This window comes from Balaenoptera musculus, chromosome 11 (genome assembly GCF_009873245.2).
Source record: "Balaenoptera musculus isolate JJ_BM4_2016_0621 chromosome 11, mBalMus1.pri.v3, whole genome shotgun sequence".
NCBI lineage: Eukaryota > Metazoa > Chordata > Mammalia > Artiodactyla > Balaenopteridae > Balaenoptera > Balaenoptera musculus.
In genome coordinates, this window is record NC_045795.1 from 21,295,843 (window position 1) to 21,306,096 (window position 10,254).

Here is a 10,254-nt window from a genome sequence, read left to right on the forward strand (position 1 = left end):
ATCAAATTATTGGAAAATAATAAATCATCATTTATGCTGCCAACTCGATATCAGGGAAAAAACGGACTCCAATCTTGCTAGCTGGGAAATACTGTCTCTCTTCTCTGTTTCCTGCAGCCTTGTGACCAATCCAAGTGTGAGTTGCTGAGAGCAGGAGTTTTCAGCTTTGCTCTTTGTCAGACGTGCTGATGCAGAGCTGTCCTATCACGAATTTCTCACAGAGAATTCGAGGAAAGACCATGGTTTTGCTGCCGAGCACCTTCCTGATCCTTGAGGTAAAAGCTGGGAAGTGGACAAATACAGTGACGAAGGGCAGGTGAAGTGAGGAGAAAAATAAAGTATAGGCTAGTACGTCAGCTGTTGCACAGATTGACATGGCTCGAAGCACAGGCGTTCCAGGGCAGTGTGAGTGACACTGGATAAGAAGTTGACTGACGACTCCCACCTCAACCTACTCGGCACAAAGTCCGGTCCCATGAATTCCCAAACACTACTCCTTTCGTCACTCCCTCCTGGGGCACAGCCCACCCCGCCCCGCTCAGCAGTCTCCTCCAGACAAGCATGCTCTCTCGGTAGCTTGGGGGTCTTCAGGGCTCTGTGTGTTATGTCCTGGGTCCTACGATGAGCAAGAGAGATGGAAATGAAAGTCACAGGGTACTATCGGGTAATTCCTTGTAATCACATGCCCTAGGAGCCTGAGGTTACGCTGCCTGATGTTGGGGAAGGAATTTGGACTCTGCTTTTGAGTTACGTTTGGTTATGAGTCGTAGAGTTCCTATATTCTTGTTTTAGCACGTTTTTCAAAAGGAGGGAAAGCAAGGTGAGTGAGTGAAAATATACTAAAAGAGAAATACTCAAAATTATTAGACTTGGGGAGCACCAAACAAATGCCGTTTTATTGGACTTGTAAAATGCGACGTGCGTGCGACGTTTCCGTGGTGTAGTGGTCAGCACGTTCGCCTTACACGCGAAAGGTCCCCGGTTCGAAACCGGGCGGAAACAGCTCTCTGCCTAGGCTTTTGACACTTTACCCACAAGTGCAACTACTTCCTTACTACCTTGCTGCCCTCTCTAAGGTGCCCGACCTCAAAACAAAGGGCTTCCAACCTAGCCTCACAGCAGCAGTGCTCAGACCTACATCTTGTTAAAGTACTTACTGTATTTTCACGTATCTGTAGGTTCCTCAGACTCCAACACCTTTTACAATGTGTGAATTATGAGTATGTCCTTCCAGTCTGTGCCTAGTGTTTTTCTCTCCTAATGGACTTTTGAGGAAAAACGTGTTCAGTTTTGGGGGGGATACAGTGTAGCAATCTTTCTTGTATGCTTAGTCCTTATTATGTCCTGTCTAACGTATAGTTGCTCATCTCAAAGGCGTGGAGTATTTTGCTAAATTTTCTTCAACAGACCTTACTGTTTTCACTTTCACTGTATAGGCAAATGATTTGAAATGCAAGCAAATGGCCAGGAAGCAGCTGAGGTGTGCTTACCGCAATTAGAATTGAATAAGTGAATGAATGCCATCAGACAAACAAGGATGTAAAACAAACAAACGAAAAACAAAAGGTGATGTTTCCAGATGTCTTCCATCTCTGGCATTTTCTTTTTTCCTTGCCAGAAACATTTTCAGAAACCTTCAGTATAAAATTTGTGTGTGGAGAAGGTGGAAAGGAATGGAGGAGAGGGCGGAGGAAATGAATCAGAAACGTTTCCCGTCCCCAGAAACTACACGGGGATTTCGTGTCCGGCAGAGGCCGTTGCTTAACCTCACTGTCCTTTCCTTTTTCTCCTAGTTCCCGGGGTCCGCGTTCGTACCCCCGTCAATACCCTCAGGGACTCGGTCTGCAGCCCGCCTTGATCCGGGTCTCTCTGCTCAGGTGCTTCCACAACGCGGTCAAGGCCAAGTCGCCCCTTCTCCGGAAGCCCAGGCTGCGCGCCGGGATCCGTAGGCCGACTGGCCTGAGCCACCCAGGCTTGCCTGCGAGGGGTGGCCGCTCGCTGCCACGAGTTGTCCTTTGGGCGCAGAGACCTGTCGCTTGCGTGGGTTCAAAAGGCAGTTGCCTTGTAGGCACAGAACAGTCCCGGCCGGGCTCGGAAAGGGGTGAGGGTGGGTTTACCGGCGTGTGTGTTTAGAGACAAGTCTGTGGGACAGACGTACGCGGAATGGGGCGCGGGGGCCCTCGCAGGCAGGGTACCGAGGCCGGCAGGGGCTCCTCTCGGACGCTTCAGGGGCTCGGCATCCCGCTCAACTCAAGGTGCGTGCCCGGCGGGCGGAGATGGCCCGCGTTGCCACCAGGAAGCCCGCCTCTTCCCGGAGTCAGGGCCATGAACAGCGCACTCTGGATTTGCCGGGCTGTGTGAGGGATTTCTCAGAAGAGAGGAAGGACAGGGGGAAATGTCCTGATAGTATATTGAGCTGGTGGTGTGTGTGTTTTAGACACCGATTTTCTTATTTACAAAAACACATGAAGTACCGCATACAGTATTTCTACTTGATGGTTATGGAAGAAATGTTCACATATTAAGATATGGGGAAGTCATTATGGCTTACATATGATTTAACTAAAACTTAACCCTGACTAGAACAGCCTGTTTTGCGACCTATTAAACATACCTTTTACATCTGCTTTAACCATTAAAAAAAACCCCAAAACCATACCATTACATCTGCTTTAACCATTTAACTTTTACCATTACCAGAAGTAAAAATGTCTATTTTAAAGATGGAGATTAAACGCCTCCCTTCCTGGGACGCCAGTGCCAGTAGTACTGCCTCTCTACAGGGACCCTGGCTCTTGTCCCTCGTGGACTAAGGGGAGTCACATGATCTGAATGCCTGGGAGTTTTCTCAAATGTTTGGGGGGATTTTAGCTGGCTTTTGCTTAGATTAGGTCAGACTAGATCTCAGATTCTGTGAACTTTGAGAGGACAAAAGTATGACAGACAGAAAGCAGTGTTTCTAAAAGAGTTGCCTATGACCTAAACATCTGATGGCTATTTTATTATGTGGCCCTGAAGATTATGGCCTGAAATCCTCTCCATGGCCACTCCTATGTCTTCAGCTTCATTTCGTACCTCACTGCCCCCTCTCTCCCAACCACACTGTCCTACTTGCAAGCAGTTCCTCTTATTTCCCAGGGATGTGTGCACATATTATTCGTTCTACCTCAAATACTTCTCTATACCTAGTGAACATCTCCTCAACCTTGAAACTTGACCTCCACCATTACTCCTTCAGATAAAACTTTCTAAGTAAATCTTCACATTTCTGTTAGCACTGTACACCTCTCTTTCATGGCAAAAGCCAGTTTGGTGAAAGATGGCAAAGCTGGGATGAGAAAGCATTGCATTCTGGATTCCAAGTTTGTGCCGTCAAGAACATTACCATACCGTGTCTCTCTCTCAACATCCAAGATCCTTCTCTCGAGGCAGTTGTACATTTTGAGGCGTCTCTTTTGCCCAATTTGAAAACTAAAATAAACATACAACCACATTGTCTAAAAAGAGCATGTCTGTCTGTTTGAAATGTATGTGGTATTAAATCAGTTCCTAACTTCCCACATTCTGTGTCAAATTTGATTTCTGGAATGTGTGTACCTTTACTGAATGACTGAATTCTTGCCTCTTTTTGCCTTTACCGTTGACTTTTGCATGCTTTTATCCGATGCATGGTTCATCACAGAATTTGCCCATGATTCTCCCTCTTAGTGAGGCTTACTCTTTTAACAGTAAGAGGAAAAGATGTGATTCTTACAGCCGAATGCATTTCCAAACCAAATAAATGTGCACTACTTTATAACACTTAATTAAAGAGAATACAGGGCAGTCATTAGTCATCCGCGCACACATCCTCAGGGTCCAATAGAAGTACATAAGAATATATGACGCGGGTGGAAGCATGGCAGATCAACAGATTGATTGCAAAAATTAGCAAAGAGCACTCGCAGGCGAAAACTTGCTTTCAGGGAATGACATGCTTGCTATCACGTATGGAATGTTCTAAGGGTTACAATTCTTATGATTTTAAATATAGAAATTGAAAACAACGTTGTATTCTGTACATTCACCGCAAATTACATGAATCTGTCGGAGTCAAAGGTTTTGCGGTTATTTCTATCCTCATTCCGGAACCAGCGACTTCGTAGGTCTCATTTAATTAAATAGGCATACTTAAGCGCTTGTTTCGCGTGGGGGCCAGTGGCGCAATGGATAACGCGTCTGACTACGGATCAGAAGAGTCTAGGTTCGACTCCTGGCTGGCTCGGAGCCCTTTTGACACCCGATCGCCTTGCAATCGACACGCCGACCAGTTCTTCAAACTTTCTCGGATCACAATGACGTGCTGGGAAAAGCTCCCTCACCTTGCTTCTTGTTGCCCCGCAGGGCAATCAATCCCGCCTCTTGCGCAACGCGGAAGGACCCTTCAAAGGCGATCACAGGAACGCTCACAGTCTAACGTTTTCTGGTTTCAATCTCATACCGCAAATATGGAGAAAGGATCACACAGAGACACCTATACACAGATTCAAATCAAAGAGGCGTTAAGAAAACAGAAGAGGAGGAGGAAGAACAAGAAGAAAGAAAGAAACAATGTGGATCTACGAGTGTCTTCACCAATATTAGCCTCACTGGTTTACCCCTCAACCCCTTCCGAATAGAAAGACAAGAGGCTTTGACTGAGGCAATGGTAAATCCAGAAAGGCCGGGCTTGTGCGGACCGGATATCGGAGCTGGTCCTGACCACCACGCACTCAAGATTCCAGGCCGCAGCTTGCTTCCCAGCACCGCGACTTCCAGAAGAGCGCTGGTTCGACAGTTCCAAAACGAGGGGTTAACGTGAGTGACGTGTTGATTTTTTTTTTTTTTTTTTCTTTTCTTTAAGTAACCTGAGCTTTCTAAGTCTCAGCAAGAGACGTGTAACCACCTTGGGTGGTAAGGAGTAAAAGCGACCGTGGCCAGTACGGGGATCGAACCCGCGACCTTGGCGTTATTAGCACCACGCTCTAACCAACTGAGCTAACCGGCCGCGACACGCCAGGCCCTTTCGCTTAAAACTTTTAACCACCATTTCCCGCAGTACCTCTTCGGGCAAAGACAAACGTTTACTTTTCACGGTCCTCGGATACCTAGCTGCTCCATGTGTAACCCACCAAAGATCTGCTGTGCCCTCTACACAGAAAGCCAAACTCGGACAGCAGCCCTTTGTCCAAAAGGAAGCCTTGGGTTGCACGGCGCCAAGCAAGGGACTGCGAGACAAGTCTCACGTCCACTCCGCCTTCGTCTTTGAGATACGGGTGTTTTTAAAGGGGGGGGGGGCGGGTGGGTGGGGAACAAAGAAGCTGGCATTGACCACCGACTTCTGACATTTCGGAATCATTGCTTCAGGAGTCAGGATGTTTCCGGTTTACCATTCTCTGGCCAGGTGGTCCACGGCTCGGGGATCTCTTAGCTCAACTTGCCCTGCAGAAACAAACTGACGTTGGACGTTAGTGATGATATCTATAACAGCAATTTTACTACATTAACGATGTTATCAACAACAGCAATTTTAGTCTGACTCTGGTTGATTAGTGCTCAATTGGCACAGAATTGAGGTCAGAGGGGTCAAGAAAGGACTGCCTGGCAGACCAGTGGGCATTTCCCCCTCTCCGTCGTCCCTCGGTTTCTGTCGGTCAAACACTGCCCCGGCACAGAATGGGCAGCTGCCAGAGTTCAAGGGCACCGAATCCCGGTTACTTTTCTGCGATCATGTTCTGGCACCTAAGAGATGGTGATCACAGAACTTCCTAAGGTCACATAACCCACATAGGACAAAATCGAGCAATTTTCAGAAATCTACTGTACCCGGACGCTGCCTAAAATGTCTGTCCTGCCTTTGGAAAGGAATTCTTCGCTTAAGGGTAGTATTTGCCTGGTGTGACTCATTGACTTTAGTATTATTGGTTTTAATACAAAAGCGCAGTAACCCCGATCATTTCCTGGAGGAGAGAAGCAATTCAACGTGGCCGAACCTGGGCTAGCCAGAAAGTCTCTTCTCTCTTAGACACACCAGCGGGGGGGGTGGGGGGGAATAAGCACAAGCAAGGGAAGCGCAGTTTCCGTAGTGTAGTGGTTATCACGTTCGCCTCCTACGCGAAAGGTTCCCGGTTCGAAACCGGGCGGGATACATCTCACCTCTCCGGAGTTTGCTTTTTGAAGCATCCTCCTGAACCTCTCAGGAACCTTCCGAGAAACCAGGTAGGCGGCTGGTTACGAACGGCTCCCGAACGCCAACCAAGTCTCACCCGGAAACCTGGGGGACTCCGCGAGCATCGACAATCGGACCCGTCGGAATATCCTTCAGGCACCATATTCCGTCTTGTATGACAGAGCCTGCACTCACTCCTAGTTCAGGGGCTGACTGCCAGCCATTTACACAACAGCACATACTTCCATGGATTCCCCCGGCCGTTGGCCGCAGCTTCCTCCAAAAACGTCGGCTTCCTCTTTCACGTCCAGGAATACGACTGAAAACCAGTGTGCCTTCTTTCCCTTTGGCTTTCTATCAAGAGAAAGCGTCTCATTCTGTTTATTAAGGGTGGAAAGCAACAACAATAACCAAATTCTCCTGAGAGAAGCTACACTTGGAACTTACTTAACCTTTTAAAGGGGTTGGGGGTTGGGGGCGGGGAGGGAGAGAGGGCGCAAGAGGAACGAAAGAAGAGAAGAACGCCCCGATCCTCGGTGGCCGGTTAGCTCAGTTGGTTAGAGCGTGGTGCTAATAACGCCAAGGTCGCGGGTTCGACCCCCGTACTGGCCACTTCTTTCGGTCACCGCTGCAGGGACTCTCACCTGCTAACTCTTCTCAGAGGAAACTTCTTGCTTCTTAACCTACACACGACTGCGAGGAGTGGAGAGTCCTCTCCATAATAACACGTTCCAAATCCACCTCCCTCGCATACCTTTTATCCACTCCTTAGCCAACTCGGCTCTCGTCCTACCACAACGTGAACATTCTTCCCGGCAGGCAGTGTTCTCTTTCCTCCGGGACCAGTGGCTGAGGACAGAGAGACGTGCAGGGCCAGAGGGCACAAGAGTGGCAGCTCGACCTAACACGAAAACTGGGCGGGAAAAGGTGGAAAAGATTACTCGCAACCTTTTGTTACAAGCTTATTCGCTTTTAAATTCTCTTTCCAAAGTAGTTGCGCAATCAACGTCCTGTCTCAAATCCTCAAGAGATACAAAGTAAAGAGGCGTTCTTCAAAGGTCGTTCTTTCCACGTCTCTGACGACTCTTTCAGAGGAACTGACAGCCGAGATTGCCCTGTGAGGAAGGACCACGCCAGGTGGACTGGTTCAGGATACTTCCTGTTCCCTCCATGTCGGCAGCACTTTGAACACTTTGAGCAAGAAACACAAAACACAGACTTCTCTTTTCTTTTCTTTTCTTTTCTTTTCTTTTCTTTTCTTTTAAGGACAGGAATCGAATCTGGATTCCTTAGACAGACGTGCATCTCATATCGTTGCTTCTGACTTGAAAGGACAGTTCAGTATCATGGTAACTTCTCTGATCTTTGTGGGAAGTCCTTCCCCAGACTTGTACAGTTTCCCTACCTGCGTGCGCTGACCAGTGCTAAGCTCCACGTGGAGTGCTTTCTGGAGGTTTCTCTTCTCACGGCTCTCTCCTTTCCGGTACTCTGTCCTGCCAGCTCTAGCTGCCTTGGTCTCCTGGACTATCCGCCCCGTCACTTCAACTCAGGGAGTTCACCAGCCTCCGCCTGGGTTCCTGTTGCATGCACTGGGGCCTGGAAACTCTCTCAGGGCAGTAAGGACTAGGGTGCCGTCCTAGATCTCACCTCATTCCCAGCAAAATCGCTCATTCCTTTTTTTCTGTCAGGGAGTACCATCCTTCTTTGCCTGATGTTTGGTGTCTTGAAAACTGTTTCGTCTATTTTGTCAGGTTTTGCTTCTTTCAAGCAGGAGGGTGTATCTGATCCTTGAGATTTCGTCTTAGCTGGAAACAGGACTTTCTGCCCTTTGGAGGACGAAGGGGGAAAGCTGAGGCCTCTTCGGTGTGTGCTGCGGGTTGCAGGCTCCGGGGGAGCAGAGAGGGGCGGGCTGGTTAGTGCAGCGGCCTGTCTCAGGGCAGCTGGCATTGCCTTTCTGGGAAACGTGGGGCCTCATGTTGCGTGTGGCAAGCAGTGTGCACAGCTATTGCACTGGGCCTCCAGGCTCCAACTGGGCCAACCTGTCTGGAGGGCTCAGGCTACAAGGCCTCAGCGCCGGTCAGATGGTCTCCTCTGGTGTGTGAGTGTGATGTGTGTGTGTGTTGGGGGGCGGTGGGGGGGGGGGGTTTGGGCCAGGGCTGTTTGCGGGAGAGGAGGGCTCTTGTGTGAGAGCAGGGCTGAGTCCAGGAGTGCTGAGGGGCCGAGGCCGCCAAAACGGGCATTCGGATCTCTGTCCGGCTGGCGGGCTGAAGGTGGGAGTTTTCTGATGAGGGGGTGGGAGCCTTGGAGGGCGTGGGATCCGGGCGCTCTTTCCTTACCGCCGCCCCGCTGTCGCCCGCGGGGCATCGGAACACCTACGTGCTCCGTCAGTGCCTCCCCGTGGGTGAATTCCGGTCGTCCTCTCGGTGGCCTGGTGATGACTGCCACTTAGCACAGCCTCAGAGGCTGAGACTGGATGAATCAGTGGGACCCGCCCAGCGCCTGAGTCCACCGGGATGACCCCGCTCCGTCCTTCCTTCCCTTGCTGCCTCTAGTCCCCTTTCTTTCTCTCTCTCTCCCCACACACACGCCCGTCTCTCCTTTCCATTAGGTTACTACTTCTCTGTGGTACCCTTTTCCCAATACTTTATTGAAGTATATTTTTAAATGAAAAGAGTTTATGTGTAGTTTGAGCTGATAAACTTTACCGATGTATCCTACTCCCATGTGACCACCACCCAGCTGGAGACTGAGAACATCCCCATTAGTCCAGAAAATCGCCTTATGCCCCCTTACCAGTCAATATTGCATCCTGCAAGCTAATCGCTGTCTGATTTCTAGCACCAGACAGTTTGCCTGCTCTTGAACTTCATAGAAGTGGAATCATACAGCATATCCTATTGTGAGGCATTTTGGGGGTCCAGCATGATATTTTTGAGAGTGATCTGAGTCCTTACACGTGCAATGTCACAGAACTTTGTTCCTCTTATTGCTGGGAAGTTTATTCTTTCGATTCTATAGACAAACCAAAATGTATCTGCATATACGCGGGCACATGACATAGCTCATGATGTTCATAGTGGGAAAAAAGGAGCTCAGCGTGGCGGCCTGTCAGCAGAGTGGCGCAGCGGGAGCGTGCTGGGCCCATAACCCAGAGGTCGATGGATCGAAACCATCCTCTGCTAAGCTTCCTTCTTCTAACGCCCAGTTCTTTTCTCCTGGATCGCAGGCACAACATAGCATGAAGAAATCTCGTCAACTTACAGATGCACCTTCTTCTTCGACCACCTCTAGAATCCATTGCCAGCCCCTACCTAATCGTTGTAAACCAGTTAGCGTTTTCCTTTCCCCTCCTTTCCTTTTCTTTTTCTTTTCTTTTCTTTTCTTTTTTTCTTTTTTCTTTTGCCAGTTGGGAGGGGGGGACGGAGGTGGGGAACAATCCATCCTCCTCACTCATTTCAAAAGAGAGGCGAATCTCTAGCCCTTCTCACTCGAGAATAGTTAAAAAATTTACCGTTCGTTTCCAATGGATCAGTATTATTTCTTCCAGGAAATAAAATACACACTTCACTCCAGTTAGGGTTTTATATTTTTCTTTTTACACTCGAAAGAAAAACATTTTTTCCTGATTTCTGCCCGATGACTATGTTGCATTTTTACTTGGGCGCGAGTCTCCTACTACCTTTTGTCGCCTCTTTTTTTTTCGCTCCTATGCATGATTTATCAATTTAGATCAAGTTAATGCGAATGTTTTGTGAATCCTTTTTGAAAGCAATACATGTTGCAATTACCATGAAGACACCATTCGCGTGCACTCTGTGGGGAAAACAGAAGCAAAGGAGTTAAATGTGAAATGGCAGGAGAAAATGAAATGGTGTGTTAAAATAAAAAGATCTGTGCATCACTATCTAACTGTCAAGCTCAGGGGGGAAACACACACATGGGACGTCTTAGGAAAAAAAATTTTTTTCCGTTTTTTGAGGAAAACTTTTAGTGAAAGTGCTCTTTAATTGGGTCCTTACATTATGACAAGGAAGTGTAAATTCCTTCAAACAGGAAGCACCCTAAGT

General features: G+C 48.4%; 6 non-coding genes across 6 annotated transcripts; 5 read left to right on the plus strand and 1 right to left on the minus strand.

Annotated features, from left to right (window-relative positions):
• Positions 1–929: 929 nt before the first annotated feature.
• Positions 930–1,002, plus strand: TRNAV-UAC. Its single transcript has one exon. It is a non-coding gene; the product is annotated as a tRNA-Val (tRNA).
• A 3,189-nt stretch (positions 1,003–4,191) lies between these two features.
• On the plus strand, positions 4,192–4,264 carry TRNAR-ACG. The gene has a single exon. It is a non-coding gene; the product is annotated as a tRNA-Arg (tRNA).
• Positions 4,265–4,952: 688 nt separating this feature from the next.
• On the minus strand, positions 4,953–5,026 carry TRNAI-AAU. Its single transcript has one exon. It is a non-coding gene; the product is annotated as a tRNA-Ile (tRNA).
• Positions 5,027–6,094: 1,068 nt separating this feature from the next.
• On the plus strand, positions 6,095–6,168 carry TRNAR-CCU. The gene has a single exon. It is a non-coding gene; the product is annotated as a tRNA-Arg (tRNA).
• A 557-nt stretch (positions 6,169–6,725) lies between these two features.
• TRNAI-AAU lies at positions 6,726–6,799 on the plus strand. The gene has a single exon. It is a non-coding gene; the product is annotated as a tRNA-Ile (tRNA).
• Positions 6,800–9,297: 2,498 nt separating this feature from the next.
• TRNAM-CAU lies at positions 9,298–9,369 on the plus strand. The gene has a single exon. It is a non-coding gene; the product is annotated as a tRNA-Met (tRNA).
• Positions 9,370–10,254: the final 885 nt, after the last annotated feature.